The 17,250-nt window shown below is 43.0% G+C and overlaps 1 protein-coding gene and 1 long non-coding RNA gene across 2 annotated transcripts in view; both read right to left on the reverse strand.

Moving 5' to 3' along the window:
- The window catches only part of mpped1 (metallophosphoesterase domain containing 1), a 152,791-nt gene that overhangs the window by 121,730 nt on the left and 13,811 nt on the right, over positions 1-17,250 (reverse strand). The gene's annotated exons all lie outside the window — the stretch shown is intronic.
- Positions 1,817-11,352, reverse strand: LOC127535858 (uncharacterized). The gene is made up of 3 exons (XR_007944741.1): positions 6,761-11,352; positions 6,022-6,640; positions 1,817-5,918 (listed from the first exon to the last, which is right to left on the reverse strand). It is a non-coding gene; the product is annotated as an uncharacterized LOC127535858 (long non-coding RNA).

The raw sequence follows: 17,250 nt of genomic DNA on the forward strand, positions 1-17,250 counted from the left end.
TGCTGGAAGCCAGGATGTAGATATTACTGTTGACATTCAAGGTCCTGAGCGTCCTCAGTGGGTGGAGACGCTGCCGAACTGCACAGAGACATGTGCTAGGAAAAGTACAAGGTAGTGTCTATCTCTGTCCCAAAAGTGTTTAAATATTGTACATGTTCTCTCAGCTGGCCTTCAGTGCTGAGGGGTTGAAAAGCAGGCAGTTTTTGTGGATCTGGATGCACTGTGGAAGCATCCCGTGTCAGAGCTCCCTCCTCACCCCTGTCCTCCCCATCTGGCATCCCAAATACCCCTATCCCATCTGTCTCCCCCCTTTTCACTTCTCCTCGTGTGCTCTCTCTGTCTCTCCCTCTCTTGCTCCTCTCTCCTTCTATTACCCCTCTCTCCCTCTGTTGTTCCTCTCCCTCTCTCCTCAGCGCTGCACCGGGTGGAGTGCAGCCTGAAGGGTGCCTTCACTTAGGTTATTAGCTCGCTCCCCAGGCTCCAGGCAGCTGTAGGTCATCTACTGATTACACTCCTCTGTAATAAAGACCGGCTCTTCCTTCCACTCGCTGCCAGATTGTCAAACTCGACTGCCAGAACGCCCCCTCCTGCTCTGCCCGCCAAACCTTGTACCTCTCTGGTTCCCCGCCTTGGCTCCCTCCTGTTTCGTGCTTCCCTCCCTGGACCCCTCCTGCATCGTGTCTCTCTCTGGTTCCCCGCCTTGGCTTCCTCCTGTTCGTGCCCCTCTGGTTCCCCGCCTTGGCTCCCCTCCTGCCTCGTGATCCCTGGCCGGACCTCCGGACCTCCCTGACCGGGCCTTCCTGACCGGACCTCTGGACCTCCCTGACCGGCCCTTAATGACCGGACCTCCGGATCTTCCTGACCGGACCTCCGGACCTCCCTGACCGGGCCTTCCTGACCGGACCTCCGGACCTCCCTGACCAGACCTCCGGACCTCCCTGACCGGCCCTTCCTGACCGGACCTCCGGGTCTTCCTGACCAGACCTCCCTGACCTCCCTGACCGGGCCTTCCTGATCGGACATCCGGACCTCCCTGACCGGACCTCCGGACCTCCCTGACCGGCCCTTCCTGACCGGACCTCCAGACCTCCCTGACTGGACCCCCGGACTTCCCTGACCGGAACCCCGGATCTCCCTGACCGGACCCTCCTCTGTTCACCCATCCCCAGTTCTGTCACCCCTTCCCAGGACTCTGCCTCACCTCACCTTCCAAGACCCTCTCCTGACCTCCCTCATACTCCCTCACCCCTTCCCTCAATAAACCCAATTGAAACCTTCCACTGCCTCGACCATGTGCTCTCTGCTCAGGTTCTTCCCCGAGACCGTGACATCCCGATCCAGTTTTTATGATGTTGAGCTCTAGGAAGCTTCCCTGACTGTCCAGACCAGATGATTTGCTGCCTCAGACAGAGTACTGGTTCCAGGCAGGTGGGCCAGGAAGGACATGGTCCATTTGCATCTCATGTCGTTACTGCTTCAGGAAATGAGGAGAAGCCCTGTGTGTTAAATCAACTTACTGGATTTTAAACCACTTCCGAGCCCCTGTTGTGGCATACCCATTAGAAAAGTGTCGGTGTCGAGTTGACCTAGAGCTCCACAGGGCAGTGCAGTAAGGTTTTTGTGCTTACAATATTGCAGAAAGAATTAGACATGACAATGAATGAGTCCAGACGTCCAGCTGCGGCGTCCTCAACCCTCAACCTCTTGTTTTGCCTTGTAGGTGAGTTAGAATGGATCCAGACTCTACTACTAGGCTGTCAAGGTGGTCACTAACTCCTCTTTCCATCCATTTACACAGTACCTACATCAGGGCAAGCAAAAGTCCTTCAGGTCCTCAACATATGGCTTTGCAGGAATTTGGATTATGGTGGATTCCTTCCACTAACTTGGAACAATCCACTTTGCCAAGTGGAGCAGTCTTTGAGCATCTTTCCTCTAAGCCTGTCAGGGCTAGAGGCTTTACTTTGATTGTCTCTGCTCAGGATGGATTTCACTGACTGTTCATCTATGGCGGGAGCTTGGAGAGATGGGCTGGGGAGGAGTTAGTGGTTGTGCTGCAGCTGCTCAACCAGCCGATAAAGCTACTGAGGTGTTCTGCAAAGGAGGTGGCTTCAAATTTGTCAGCGAGTGTAGATTTGGGAGCTTTACCCATCATGATATTTAACCCTATATAACCCCTGCCATACCTCCTTTGCACTTCCAGTTACGGTAGTTGTTTCTGCTCCACCTCGTCATTATAATGGATGTAGGCCAACTTGGTCTTCCTTCTGCACTGAATTTAATTCCCCAACTCTGAATTTTCTTGTTGTCTGCACTGAGTTACTGTCTGGAGTGACTGTCCTTGCTGTATGACACGGCACTAAATCAGTCATCAGTTATTCAAAATCACCATAAAAGAACGATCCAGTCATTCACTTCAAAACACCTTTATAAGGATCCAGTGGCTTCTTTTCTCCACACTTATACATCTTTGTAGCTGTGACTTAAACTTTGGCAATACCAGAATGCCATTATGGTCAGAATGATCAAGAGGAAGGTTGGATTTTAAGATAAATGTATTTATAACGCTACCATAATACAAGTCCAGTATGCTCTGTATTCTGATTGCTAAGTATTGCTCCAGGTTGGGCAAATGCCTGCTGATGCCACTTTGTTAAAATCCCTAGAGAGATCCCAGATCATGTCTCTATGAACCAGAAAAGACTGGTTTACTTGTAGTCTGAGTCCAACCTTTTGAGTACAGAAAGCTGCTCATTCATGTTCTGTAAAGATGAACGTTTGACAGGATGATCTCAGGTAGTTGGCTATCCTCGCTCCTCTGACTCCTCCATATCCCTCTTCTAAACCTGCTTTTCCTTGATTTACACTTCTGCCTATATTCTCAGACTAAATCCAGAGGTATTTGTTAAGCAAAGAGGAGACCTGCAAAAGCTAGTCTTGTGTGTAAGCAAGCCTCTTTGGGTTAGTGGAAAATGGCTGTGCTGGTCTTGAGTACATTCACTTTATTTGATTCAAGCTGGCAATCATGAGCCAGAGACAGACTTGATACAAAAAAGGTGCTAGAAAATACAGAATACAATAAGTTGTGTCGGGAGTCACTCTGGCAGTGTAGTACTTTGTTGTTCCGTTCTGGTGCGTGATAATCTTGAAGTGTAATGGAATACTCTGCAACTCTGCTTAGATCTTTATAGGCATTGCAGCAACATAATCACAAGCCTTATGTACACCTTAATTTCATGAACAGTTGTCATCAAAACACTACGGTACCAAACAAAATGTTAGTCAGCACAAAACATGTAGTGTTACGTTCACATGAAGCTACTATAAGTGCTTCTTCATGGGTGTGTCTGTATTTTATTCAAAGTGACAGAGAGCAAACAGCTTCACCGTGAGGTCAAACTACAAAACACAACTTTACGCACTAAAAAAAAGTAGCACAACTACATATCTAGTGACCCCAAACATTTAATTTTTTAATGCTAGGGAAACAATGCTTTTTATATTGTTTTTGGAATAAATAATAGTAATTATTAGAATCCGGTTAATGAATTGGTCAGGGTGTTATATGATTTGACATATGCAGAAAATGCCTAAAAAAAAACTCTGCTATCAAGAAACCAATAAGGGATGCTGAATGGTTATTATTTGAATTTATTTCACAAGTAAAAAAGCAGAAATGTCCTAAATATATCTTTAACAGTTCCATATACAAACAGGAAAGACATAGTGAGTAGGCTGTTAACTGATCAGTATTATCTTATAGTAAATCTGTGGTCTCTGTGTGATGCCACTAAAGCAGCCAATGAACTGAAGTAAGACAGAGAAAAAGGCAGGCAGAAGGGGGGAGCAAGAGAACAAAGCCTGTAAGAATTAAAGCTGCTCCTCTCTTGACCCTGAGTCGACTCCAAAGCACAATGAGATCCATATTTAAACACAACATTCACTGCAGTATATTCCCGCTCTGCTCCGCCAGCTCACGCTATCACATGGCATAAAAAAAGATGCCACTCAAATCTGTAGCGAGGGCAGCGCACACAAACAAACATGGAAACACTCAGGGAAGTGTTGCCTCGGCTTACGAAATCCGCCTGGATGTTTGTTGCAATGTGCGTGTTCACAGGCGTGAGTGGGCGCTGAAAGCCTGATCAAAGAGGCCATTATTGGAGACAATTGGGCTCAAGAGCTGCGGCTCACGAGCTCGAGGTCTGTCTCTCGCCCTCGCTAACCCCCTTGTTTTTAAATTTCCCCCTGCAATCCTCTCTCTGGTCCTCTCTCTCCTCTTTCTCGCTCTCCTCTCACCTGTCCAGCGTAATCAACCTCTACTCCTGACAATCCCAGACTCACTCCTGCCCAAATGGCAGCTTTTCAACTCTTCTTACGTACAGTCATACTTTTTATCTCTCATGGCTCTTCAGAGAGCCGTCTTCATTGTGCCTGTCAAAAATAAGCATTTCATCTTAATCAGCACTGTGATCAACCAGTCGGCATCTTTTTTTGACAGCGCTACATCAATGCATAGCAATAAAGATAAAGCGCTTAAGCATTTGAAAAGTCTCATACAACATAAAAGAAAACACATACACAATGTTCAGAGATTTTTGTACAAGAGTTATTAAAATCTGTTAGCAATTTATATGTACAGTAGCTTTGTTATTTCTAGGTAGCTTAATGGAAGGAACATGGCTGAGAAATGCAACTGAGCAACTGAGAAATGTAATTAAAAAATATGGAGAATTAGGCCTGCACAATTCAGGAAAAAATATGAACCTCGATTTCTTAGCTTTGAATTGAAATCACGATTTTCTTCCACGATTTTTTTTTCCACAAAATGAAATGTTGATTATACATCATGAATGGAAAAAAAATGAGGGTGTAACATAAATAAACCTTGATAAATAAATAAAATACAATCTACTGAAGTGTCAGTGATTTAAAAAAAAAAATTCAAATAAAGTTGAATAATTTCTTTCAAACTTAGGCTACGCTAAAGTGCCCTAGATTAGACCCTGAACATGGCACAATACATCCATCCATCCATTCTCTACAGTACTTTAATAAACATTAACCTGTCAAAATACTCAAATATACTCAAAGTCCACACACAGGTTAGTTTTGTTTTGTGGAAAAGGTAACCAGTGGCCATTCAGTTAGGCTCTGAAAAATTGTAACATAAATAGACTAAAAAATAATTAAACATCTTCAGTGGCAAAAAAAAAAAAAGATAACTTCCTCTGAGATATAGGTTAGGCCTCTCAAATGGCCCTGGATATACCCTGAGCATGGCATTTAAAGATTCCTTGCCAGAAAAATTAGCCTGTCAACATGCTCAGGCTTTAGTGATGTGCGGTGACATGTCACTATATTCCCCCTGTGCTGAACAGCCGCTCAGAAGGTGAACTGGTAGCTGGGATGCAAAAGTATTTCTTCCCTAACACAGACAACCGTGGATATTGACTCTGATGTTGCTGCCACCAGATTAATGGATCCTCTTCACTGTCGATGCTGCCCATTGTGGGGCGGCATGGCTCAGTGGGTAGAGTGGCCGTCTTGCAACCGAAGGGTTGCCGGTTCGATCCTCGCCCCGTCGTGTTCGAGGTGTCCCTGAGCAAGACACCTAACCCCGAATTGCTCCTGATGGGGTCGTGGTTAGCGCCTTGCATGGCAGCTTCCGCCATCAGTGTGTGAATGTGTGTGTGAATGGGTGAATGTGATGTATCATGTAAAGCGCTTTGGGTACCTTGCAGGTATAGTAAAGCGCTATATAAATACAGACCATTTACCATCAGAAGATATGCTTCCAGCTCTGAGGCCACTGCTGTCTCTTGACTTCAGGACTCCTCGCTGCCTTGTGCTTCCTTGAAGAAACTTCCAAGGGTCTTTCGGACTTTCTTTAAAGAGGGTCCTGGGGAGGGAGTTGACTGTGGAAAGTAAATTAAGAACATCAATATTCACTAATATCACAATAGTTCAGTTTTTTTGAAGAAAAAAAATTGTACACTTAAAAGGTGGAAATGACCTTACTGTGGCTACAGCAATGGAAGTCATCTCTTCAGCTAGTCTGGCTTTAAGTGTGGCTGTCTTCTCGTCGCTGACGTAGGTAATTTTGAACCGACGATCAACGCTGGTGGCTATGTCGAGGAGATCCTGAGTGCTCGGGTCACTGTATTTATCTTGGAGATATTTCAGAATGTTTGACTTGACTTTTTCGTGAGTTCGGTGTCATCATCTTTCACAACCAAAACTGAAGTCTTGAAAAGGTGGAGAACTGGCTTCAGAGAGGATACGCTGACATATAGCTCGCCAGAGAGAGCATCGGTGAAGTCAGCCAGGGGCCTTAGGGTGCTGTTGATTGTCTCAAGGACTTCTATGTCCTGATATCCAGGAACCAGATGTCTAACCTTTCGATCATTGGAGAAAACCCAGGTAATGGCTGGAAGCTGTTCCAGGATCCTCTGAACCATTGCCTGCCTTGATCCCCATCTTGTAGGGCATTCAGTTTTCAGTTGATGCTCAGGGAGTTTGAGCTCTTTCTGAGCTGTGGTAAGGTCTCTCCTCCATTTCCAGCTGTGACTAAATGCACCCACAATCTTCTTGCAGAGTCCCATGACACGGTCAATTCGCGAATCCTTCATGGCATTTTCTAGAGGAAAAATACAACATAAATCAGTCCAACATGAACTACTACTCTGAATGTAATCTTTAATGTAGTAGAAGTAGCCTATGTCTGACAGTTTAAAGGGAAGACAAAAAAGTAGCTTACCAATGGCCAGATGTAGCCGATGGCCAAAACATTGCAGCCTGGTCCACTCGTTGATGGAGATTGCCTTCACTATGTTTTGTCCGTTGTCTGTTGTTACACACGTCATTTTCTCCTCTTCTAAACTCCAAGATGCTAGGGCATCCTTTAGCCCCTGTGCCAAGATCTCACCCGTGTGGTCTTCAGGAAAAAAAGATGTTTGAAGGCACTTGCTCTTCATGGTGAAGTCCGTCGCAATGAAGTGGACAGTAAGACTCATATATTGCTCCGTCGTCCGACTGGACCATAAATCAGCTGTTGCAGCAAAGTCGTCTTCTCTGAAACCAAAGTAGTTCCACACCACTGAAGTACCACCTTTTTTAGGAACGAGGTCGGGTTGGGTGGTGGGCTGACTCTCCGCGTTACCTGGGCTTTCAGCGACATCCATCTTGCGTTCATTTGTTCACTGGGGCGTGACCAAAAGCCGCTTTGTTATTGAATGAGGGAGAAGCCTTGGAGCGCTTGTTCACAACTCCGACACGTGCCGCCGGGCGCCGGCACTCGGGAAAGAACAAAAAATCAGCGTAATTTAGAAATTAAATCGCGTGTAGGGGTGAATCGACATTGAGGTTCAAAAACGGTTAATCGTGCAGGCCTATGAAGAATGATACAGAAATGTCAGCAATCAACAAATACTAATGTGAAACGAAGCAGTAACCAAAAGATACAGCCACAGGACCACTGATCACAATCAAAGTCATTGTTCTCCTTAAATTACGCTACAGACAGTACGCTGCCATGAGCAAATGCGTCAGCTTTGGCACAGAGGTGATCAATGGAAAAACTTCTGTTTCTGTATTCTGAGTTTTTGTGACATGTCTGATGGTGTTAAAGACGGCGCATAATGTCAGCCTTTATGAATGCCATCCCAAAAAAAGACCCCACAGTGAAATCATAATCCTCACACTGATGCTCAGAGGTGAGAGTGTGATGATGTAGCAATGCTTGAAGGCAAAAAGTGTTGGGTTTGAATTGAGCAGGCAACCCAAAAACAGGGGCTATAATTCCCGACATAGTGGTAATAGGTTCGGATCCAGCTCATGGTCCTTTGCTGCAGGATCTTCCCCCACTCTTCTACCCACATTTCCTGTCTCTCTTTCTCTACTGTCCTTTATAATAAAGCAGAAAAGGCCCAAAAAAGGGGGAAAAAAAGTGTTGGGGAGCTTATATTTTTAAATGAACAATGAATGTCTGTGGACGTACTAAAAAACACAAGATAACTCCCAGTCAGCAGAAGAGGAATATTCCAGCATCCAAAGCACAATGCCAAAATCACAAAACCTAAACAAAAAAACAGTGAAACTGTGACCTGCCCGAGTATGATGCCAAACTTGGACACATTTGGGGTATTTTAAAGAGACAAGCAGAGTAACACAACCCCTCCAGCAAAGAGCAAAGCAGCTGAAAAAAAAACTGTCTCTGTAGAATGGAAGAACATCTGTCCCGAAATTTGTTCAACTCTGGCGTCCTCCGTGGAGAGGAAGATTACGTCTGCCATCGAAAAGAAAGAAAAAAAGAAAAAGATCTGAGTCTCAGTAATGATTTTAATTGTACTGAGTTCCTTCTTTGTTGCCTGTATTTTATTCTGATAAATCTAAACTGATTTTCCTCAAGAGTAAATGCACTTAACTTTTTAACTTCAAAGTGATGCAATGACAGGTGATGCAATTTTAAATAAATGGACATTTAGGGGATTTTGCCCAGAAATGTACTCTTTTGTTCTGTACTGCATTGTTTATTGCAGTAGGAGTCAAGATTAAAATAGACATTATCGTTTAAAAGTTTGGGATCACCCAGACAACCTCATGTTTCCCATGAAAATTCACACTTTTATCCGTGTGCTAACATAACTGCACTCAATGAGCCTTTCAACACCATTAGCTAACACAATGTAGCATTAGAACACAGGAGTGATGGTTGCTGGAAATGTTCCTCTGTATCCCTATGGAGATATTCCATTAAAAATCAGCTGTTTCCAGCTAGAATAGTCATTTACCACATTAACAATGTCTACACTGGATTTATTATTCATTTTATGGCATCTTCATTGAAAAAAAAAAGTTTTTTTCTCAAAAATAAGGACATTTCTAAGTGACCCCAAACTCTTGAATGGTAGTGTACACTATGTTGATTTTCATTAAGTGGAGAACTGTTAATCAAATAAAGGCTGCCTTCAGATGTTGTAAATGAGCAAGTGTAAAAAAAAACTGCAGTAAATTGGGTAGTCTTTTAAAAGCTTAAATGCACAAATACACAATTACTGAAAAAAGTAAATACATTCATTGCAACCTGTAAAAAACCCAAACAGAGATTTGAGCTGAGCCTAATGAAGCTTTTTGTGCATATTTTCTAAGTTTTCATACTTTATAGTTGTGTATTCTGCCTCCCAAAATACTGCTGCGTTCTTTCATTATTAGAATTATTGGTATTGCAAAGAAAAAAATATTAGGAAAAAGATGTTGGAGAAATGATGTCTGAATGTCAAGGGAACCAAAACGCAGCAAACATGACACACACACACACACACAGTCCTCATATAGTGATTGACAGCGGGACCTGCTTGGATCACCATGACAACATAGGGCAGGAGTGTGGCATCAGCCTCCAGGGCTGTGAGCTGTGAGTTTACCCAGGTAAGGCAGCCTCCCTCTGGGGAGAAACATGGACAGTTTCTTCTCCACTCCAGTCTTTTTATACCTCCACCTTCTCTTTCCCTGTCATCCCCTCACTTCCCAACTCCTCTCCCTGCATGAATTTTATCTCCTACCTCCTTACTCAACCCCTCTTTTTCTCGCCTCTCCCCTCTCTCTTCCCCCCTCTCCTGCAACGCTTGCCATCCCTGACAAAGCCTTGAGAGGCTGCCAGGGGTCCCCAAGAGCCGACTGACTTCCTGCTAAAAATAAGAGCTGAGAAAAGAATTGCAGAAAGCAGCCACCGAGTGAGAGGGAGCAGAAAAGATAGGAATGGAACAGGAAAGAGCAGTGTGGAGTTTGTGGAGAAGGATAAAGGAAAAATCAGCACTGAAATAAAGAGGTAGGGAGAAGAGGCAAAAGGAGCTGCAGCAGAACAACAAAATACAGAGAAAAGTAAAGGAAGAAATGATAGTGAGGGAGGAAGGATGAAAGAACAGAAAGTTTGGGAGCAGATGGTGATACCTGACCGAGACTCAGTTTGTACAGAGACTCCTGCGAAATGAATGTGCTAAACCTGATCTCCCAGCAAATCTGTTGTGCACACAGTAAACGGCAGGAGTTACATTCATCTACAGAATGAGACGGTGTGTGTGACAGAGACAGGGAGCACAAGGGAATGAAAAGGAGAGAAAGAATAGCAATAGTCACATTATAAATATTTATACGAGCAGAGGAGAGTAAGGGGAAAATGGCAGAGTTGCAGGGGAGGAGGAAATAATGGGAAAGGAGAGGAGGACTGGATGGAGAGAGCCGAGACTGACTTCAGAGGCAGCAGCAGGCACGTTTGGCTCGGTTTATCTTTTCTTTCCCGCCTCTCCCGTTGCCTCTTTCGCCGCTGGAGTGCAGGCTAGCGGATTTGCAGCTCGCGCTCCCCGCAGCTCTCACGCGTGTGAGTGAGGAAGGAGGGGAAGGACAACAAGTTCTCCCCTTATCTCCCCCCTTTTTGCCGCTTCCCTCCCTCGGAGAAGGAGACGAGCACACAAAGGCCTGTGCACCCGCTAACAGGCTTCTGCCGTTCCCGGGGCGGTTTGTGCCGGTGTTGATGACGCCGGCAACAACAATGATGACGGTGATGATAGCAGAGCCCGCTCAGACTGTTGCAGACTCACAGATTCAACAGTTTTTTCTGCTTCTCGGCTTCGTGCGAGGTCACTTCATTCCAGTTTCTAACAGATATCATGTAGCGGTGATAAGCCTTACACTTGCTCCTAACTCAGAACAAAGATAAGACACTTTCAGCAGAGACCGGACAAAGAAAACCACACTGGATTAGGTAAAGCTCATATGTTGTTGATGAAGATATTTGCTCAAAAACCATATTGCAAAAATCTCTGAATGTCACTGTAGAGCAGGGGTGCCTAACATACAGCCTGCAATCCAAAACCGGCCCACCAGAGGGTCCAATCCGATGATGAAAGTGTAAAAATTACTGTGAAAATATTTAAAGACATGAACATTGAGCAATATACTGTCAATCAGCAGCTTCAGCATGACAGAGTTTGGTTTGATTGAACCCTATTATTCGTGCATTGACTTTTACGCATTTCTGTTTAAATTTTATATGTTTACAAGATATTGGGATAACTAAATCTTCCTTAATAGTTCTAATTTTAGATTGAGTGGCGTGTCGCTGCTTCAGATCACTACACAGCTGTGGAGATGAATGTAAATTTAAAAACACTTTCTAGATCTTGATAAGATGTAAAATATGATGCTGTTCAGTTCCAGAAACCTGCGACTAAATGTTCAGTGCCTTTGTAGACACACTACATTCTGTAAGTTTTAGCACGCAAATGAAAAGCTGAGCCATAATATTGTTAAAATTCTGCGGATTTTTCTTAAGAAATTTCAGTTTGTTATTAATGTTTTGTAAAAAAAAAAAAAAAAAAAGAAGATATTTCATTAAATGTAGAAATTTTAGGATGTACTTTTTTGCACTGAAACAGAGGAAAAAATTGGAGTTGTCATTATTTATCAGTTACTATGCTATTATTTTACTAGTCCGGCCCATTAGAGATCAGATTGTGGCCCCTGAACTAAAATGAGTTCGACACTCGTGCTTTAGAGCTTTCAGGCTGTATAGGGGTAGCATATTATTAAATGTCACTCTTTAAAAGCGAACACAAGTTGTGACTAGAAGCTTTACTAATGGTTAATAAATCATGAACAAAGTCTTGACAGATCAGTTACAAATCAATTAATAAGAAACTTTGGGCTGTCAGATTGTGAGAAGCTGATGATATTCATAGCTGCCAGATGAGTAAATCAATATTTTTTTGCTCTCACATAAGTCATTTTTAATCTGTACTGCTGCCCTCATATAGGCACAGAAAGTAAATGTTGTTTTAATGTAATCATTTACTTATTATTACTACTAATAACTGCAGACTTTCTGTTTATTTAACAATGGCCATATTAATAGATTAACATCTTTTATTAACTACTTTATTGCCAGACAGACAGAATAAATGCTCACAAGTGAGATTATTTATATTGTTGTAAACTGAAGTTTGATCATATTAATTTCTTTAAAGGATCTGTAAAGCATTAGTTCATGATTTCAATCCATTAAAAAAAGTAGTTACAACTTATCCCACCAAGGTTTAATAATATTAATGTTTTTTAAACATTTATAAAACATTAATGCTTCTTCGTAAGATTAAAAAACAGGAGTTGCAGCTTATCTACCCTTATAAATTGTGCCAAATTAGAAATGAGCATAAAAATATCAACATGGCTATCTGTTATACTGCTCTTTATATTTACCATATAGTGATGTGCAAAGTTAAGCTTTAAGGATATTTTTTTCAGGAAAGAATAAAAGTGTCACAGAATGGGACACTCAATACAAAAATCATCAACAGAAAGGAAGGAAACACCTAAATGAACTGCTGAACAATCATGAAGAAGTTCAAGAAATCTACAGGTTAAAGCTGCAACAATCATTATTAACAGACAAACTGACCAAAACAGATTAAAATAGAGTCCTGTAACTTTTTAAGGTGACAATATACATTTGAGTTTATATCTAACATGTATGTTTTAGCATTCTTGCCTGCCCCATATGGCCAAAAAACAGGAAAGCTAAACCACTCAAAGAATAAAACCTCCTTTCTTATGTTGTTCCATCTATCTTATCTGTTACAATGCAGCCAAACAAACAGCCCACCGAGGGTATTCACTGCTGCAGTTTGATAACTAAGAAAGCCAAAGAGGAGGGCTGTGTTACTTAAAATGTCGTACAACGTGGAAACACTGCATCAGAAAACACTGGAACTAAAAATTCTTGTTGTTGTGCTCAGATCATGCACACATCATGTATCTTAGATTGTTATTTCAGTTGTGTTTCTTTGACTTCTGACTCTTGTAGTTGTGTTAGGTGGTTGTAGATGCTTGAGTAGCCAAGAGCATTGTGTGGGTTTAGCTAGCAACAGACCATCGTGACAGAAACTTCTGTCGAGGTTTCCAGTTAGCACCAACTTACCAGGTAAAGTTTAGCTTAACCCGAGAAGCATTCTTGTCGCTGAATTTTTAAATTAAACATATGAAACACCTGCCAAGCTGAGTTATCTAGGTTCCAATTGTTGAAGAGGCCTTTAACTAAAGTAACTATTGATATGTAGTTAAAAAAAAAAATTGACAGTTAAGTCACCTGCCTCCAATATAAGTGAGCTGATATATGGGAAAACGTCAACTACATTTCATTCACTTAAACAATCAATTATTGACTGTTAACATGACTGACTATCAAATAAGAAAATAGTTCAAATTTGCATCCCTAGTAGAAAAGTTATCTTAATCACATGTGGGAAAAATGAACTGCTAAGTTCCCACGAAGGGAGTGTGTAGCCCTGTATGCTACAATGTCTCTCTCTCAGTCCTTAAATAAAGACTAAAAACCCAGCTCTTCGCTGAACACCTCTGCTGTTGACAGACTGCAAATAAAAGGAAGGGCAAAAAATATTTCCCATTATCTCCCACGCTGCCTGTGGACACCACGGTCCTATTCTCACACTTGAACTTGTTTTATGGCTCTTAACCAGGTTGTTTTCTCCTGACTAGATCCTTGCTTGTGTTGTATCTACTCTCAGTTGTGCGTCGTTTTGGACAATAGCATCTGATAAAAGAAACTGTAGAATTGCAAATTGTTGTAGAATGCAGGACAGTCCCTTTAGAGTCACTGACTTGAGTGAAAAAGCAGCATTGATCACATGATGTGAACAGACATAAGGCATTAAGTATTCTTATGTGAAAACTACAAGGGACAGTAGGCCTATCTATCTGATGCTGGCACTGCCTGTGTTTTTATTCACTGTGTAAGGCTAACTTAGTAAAATTATGGCTGGCTAAGTGCACCTGTTCCATTCTGTGGAAGAGGAGGGTTCGAATCGCAAGGTGTGCATTAAAGAGCATCAGTAATCAACCACAATGTGAAACTAAAAAAAAAAATCTGAGAGAATCACCACGATCCAGGCTGCACTGTGCATAAACTACAGCATATAAAAGCCTTCTGTAGCCTTTTTATAGCGCTTCCACGGTCTGTGCAGCTGTAGAGAACAGTGAGAAATTCTGGGCATCGTGCGGACGTCAGACAGACTGATGACAAAATTTAGGTCATGCAGACCCTCAGGACATATGGATGAGGTAACCATGAATTGGTTTTAACAGAAAAAACTGGCTATACAGAGACAGAGATTGTAAATACATTAAATGGCTGTTGCTGAAGGCTGCCATCTATCTCTAACTCTGTCCTGTAGGCATTCGTAAATATGGGGAATGAACTTTCCTGCCTGAACTGTTTCAGTGGTTTCTTCATGCTGTTTCCAGATCGAGGCCGGCTCTACGCAGGGGCGAGAGGGGGCAGTGCCCCCTCAAATAAATGTCTTGCCCCCTCAAATCAAAATTTTATAAGTTGAGAAAGCACATTTTTAATATACTCACAAAATTAATACATTACAAGTTGACAAAATTATCTGCAGTAGCGGAAATATCCGCTGAAAAAGGGACACGAACTCGATATAGTCTCAGCTTCGTCTCATCTCTCTGTCCCTCCGCTGTGTGTGTATTCACAGGCTGGTCAGCGCACACACACATACACCTCCCCTCAGCCCTCAGTAAACCAATAGTATGTGTCTCTGCAGACATACCCTTCTCCAGTAAACATCCAATCACTGTTAGTATGCAAATGATTCAAGATGTAACTGGACAGTGTGGTGTCAGGTTTCATTCAGCACGGCCACGGAGCGGTAAGACCGAACAAGCAGCTGCGTTTTCTCAGTCACAACAAGCACAGAAATGAGTCCATGTCCGCTGCATGTGACAGACTGAAGACAAATGACCTTTGTCTGACAGACCCCTACATAAAGCCACACCCCAGGCTGTAGTTCTGCACTGCTTTGTTTCATTTAATCACAGCGGTTCTTACAAAGCAAGCTTACTTATTTTCCACTCCAGCTTCTTGCAGCTCACAAAGAGAAAGTCAATGCTGTGTAATGCATCCGTTTTTCAGAGCTTTTAAAAGGTGTAATGCTCCTCCTGCCTGTACTAACAGTAGTAGCAACTAGACGAGCCCTCAGTAGATGGCAGAACCACGCCCATGCATGATACTAAGTGACCCCTGTGACCTTGACCTGCTGACCTCTAACTCCACCACTGAGCAGGGGACCTTAGACCAATCTTCAGTGCCAAGATTGGTTATCCTGACTTTAGCACTTGCAGAGATATCTGAACGGGCATACACACACACATACATACTTACCCAGCCAGCCAGCCAGATACCGAAGCGAATGCAGTAACCCCGCTGACGTATACGTCAGCCGTGGTTAATGATGCTCCTGCTAGTACATCAGAGACAGCAGCTAGCATAACTACTACTTTAGCATCAGTAAGCACTGCTTCTCCTGTACCTCCACCAACAAGTGTTGCCCCAAAGCAGCCTGTTCAGCTACCCAGTGACTTAAATGACAATGCACCATCTCAGCCAATACTGGGTAGCTACCCAAAGTGTGCATTTGGTACAACATTAAGATCATTCAATCATGCGTGGTACAACAAACGACCATGGCTAGAGTATTCTGTTGTGCAGGATGCCTACTTATGTTTCCCCTGTCGGAAATATGGCAGCACTGTTAACAACAGAGATGTTGTTTTTACCTTAACTGGTTTTAACAACTGGAAAGCAGCACTTGATCGAGACAAGGGGCTACACAGGCATGTGTCCAGCCACAACCATGTGCATGCCTCAACTGTATGGACTCAGAACAAAAGCAGAGAGGCAACAGGGGGAATAGTTGACTCCCTGTTGGTTGGTAAAACACAACTTGAAAAAAAACATTACTATGTCAAGAGTGTGGGCAGTGCTGTTAAGTTTCTTTGTGTAAATGAGTTGGGGCTCCGTGGGACTGCAGAAACTTTGAGGCATGATGAAGCTGGTAATGATGACATCGCTTCACGTCTCTTTCTAAAACTGATGGAGTATACCTTAGAGAAGGATGAGAAGCTAGCAAGCATTGCTAAAGGTATCCCAAAAAATGCTAAATACACATCTAAGGATATCCAAAATGAAATTATTGAAACACTGGCAAACATGGTGCTTGGAGAGGTCAGGAAAAAATATGAAAATGCTGATTCTGCGGGGTTCTGCCTCAAAAGTGATGGGACCAGGGACAGGTGCAATGTGGAAAATTTATCTGTGATGATTCGCTTTGTCAGCAATTCCATGCCAGAGGAGCATCTTATTGGGTTGCTTGACTTGCATCAACTTGATGCAGAGTACATCACCTGAGATATTGACACACCTTTCTGATGCTGGCTACAGTGCTGACAACATACTTAGCCAATGATGGGGCTTCTGTGATGAGTGGGGTAAGAGGTGGTGTACAAGCTCTGCTCCAGAAGAAGCTTGCTAGATATGTCCCATACATCCACTGCTACAACCACCAACTGCACCTAGTAGTTGTGCAAGCCATGCAGAGTGAACCATGTGCAAAACGATTTTTTGACCTCTCTAGTTCACTCTATAAGTTTTTTCAGCACCACCATGTGTCTGCGAAATATGATGCACCAAATCTTAAAAGACTGCTTGAAATCCGATGGACAAGTCACTATGAGATGACAAGGTGCATTGTTGAAAATCAAGACCATATTCTCAGTATCCTATCTGAGATGACAGAGGATGATGATGCTGCAGTTGACCTGTCCACTGAGGCATCAGGCCTGCTATGTCAAATTAAGAGGCATCACTTCTTTGAGACTGCAAAGTTTCTAGTGCGGGTGCTTGGTGTCTGAAACCAGCAAATGCAATTCTACAGTCTCGGTCTGTGGATATGTCTAGTGCTCCTGAGGTTGTTGGTGCAGCACTGGATTCCCTAAAAAACATTAGTGAAGATGAGTATTGGGCAGAGTTATCTCAGGTGGCTGATGGAGATGATTTTCATCCTCCAAAGAGAAGGAGAACAATGAGCAAACACCTTGGTCAAAGTGTTGTGCTCTCAACTGTGGGCCATACAGACTGATGATCCTTCCCTTAATGCCCATCAGTCTCCTAAAAGATCTCTGCTTAACATCCTTGACAGGGCCATTTCAGAAATTGAAACCAGATTTTCCCAGAAGAATGTTGACTTGATGAAAGCCATATCTAGTCTTGCACCCAAATCTAGTACATTTCTAGATTCAACCCACTTGAACCCTCTGGCTGTGCTGGCTGGCACGGTGGCAGACAATGCAAGTCTGAAAAATGAAATCCTTGTGGCAAAACAGATT

The sequence above is a fragment of the Acanthochromis polyacanthus genome, chromosome 1 (genome assembly GCF_021347895.1).
Source record: "Acanthochromis polyacanthus isolate Apoly-LR-REF ecotype Palm Island chromosome 1, KAUST_Apoly_ChrSc, whole genome shotgun sequence".
In the NCBI taxonomy this organism is placed as follows: Eukaryota; Metazoa; Chordata; class Actinopteri; family Pomacentridae; genus Acanthochromis; species Acanthochromis polyacanthus.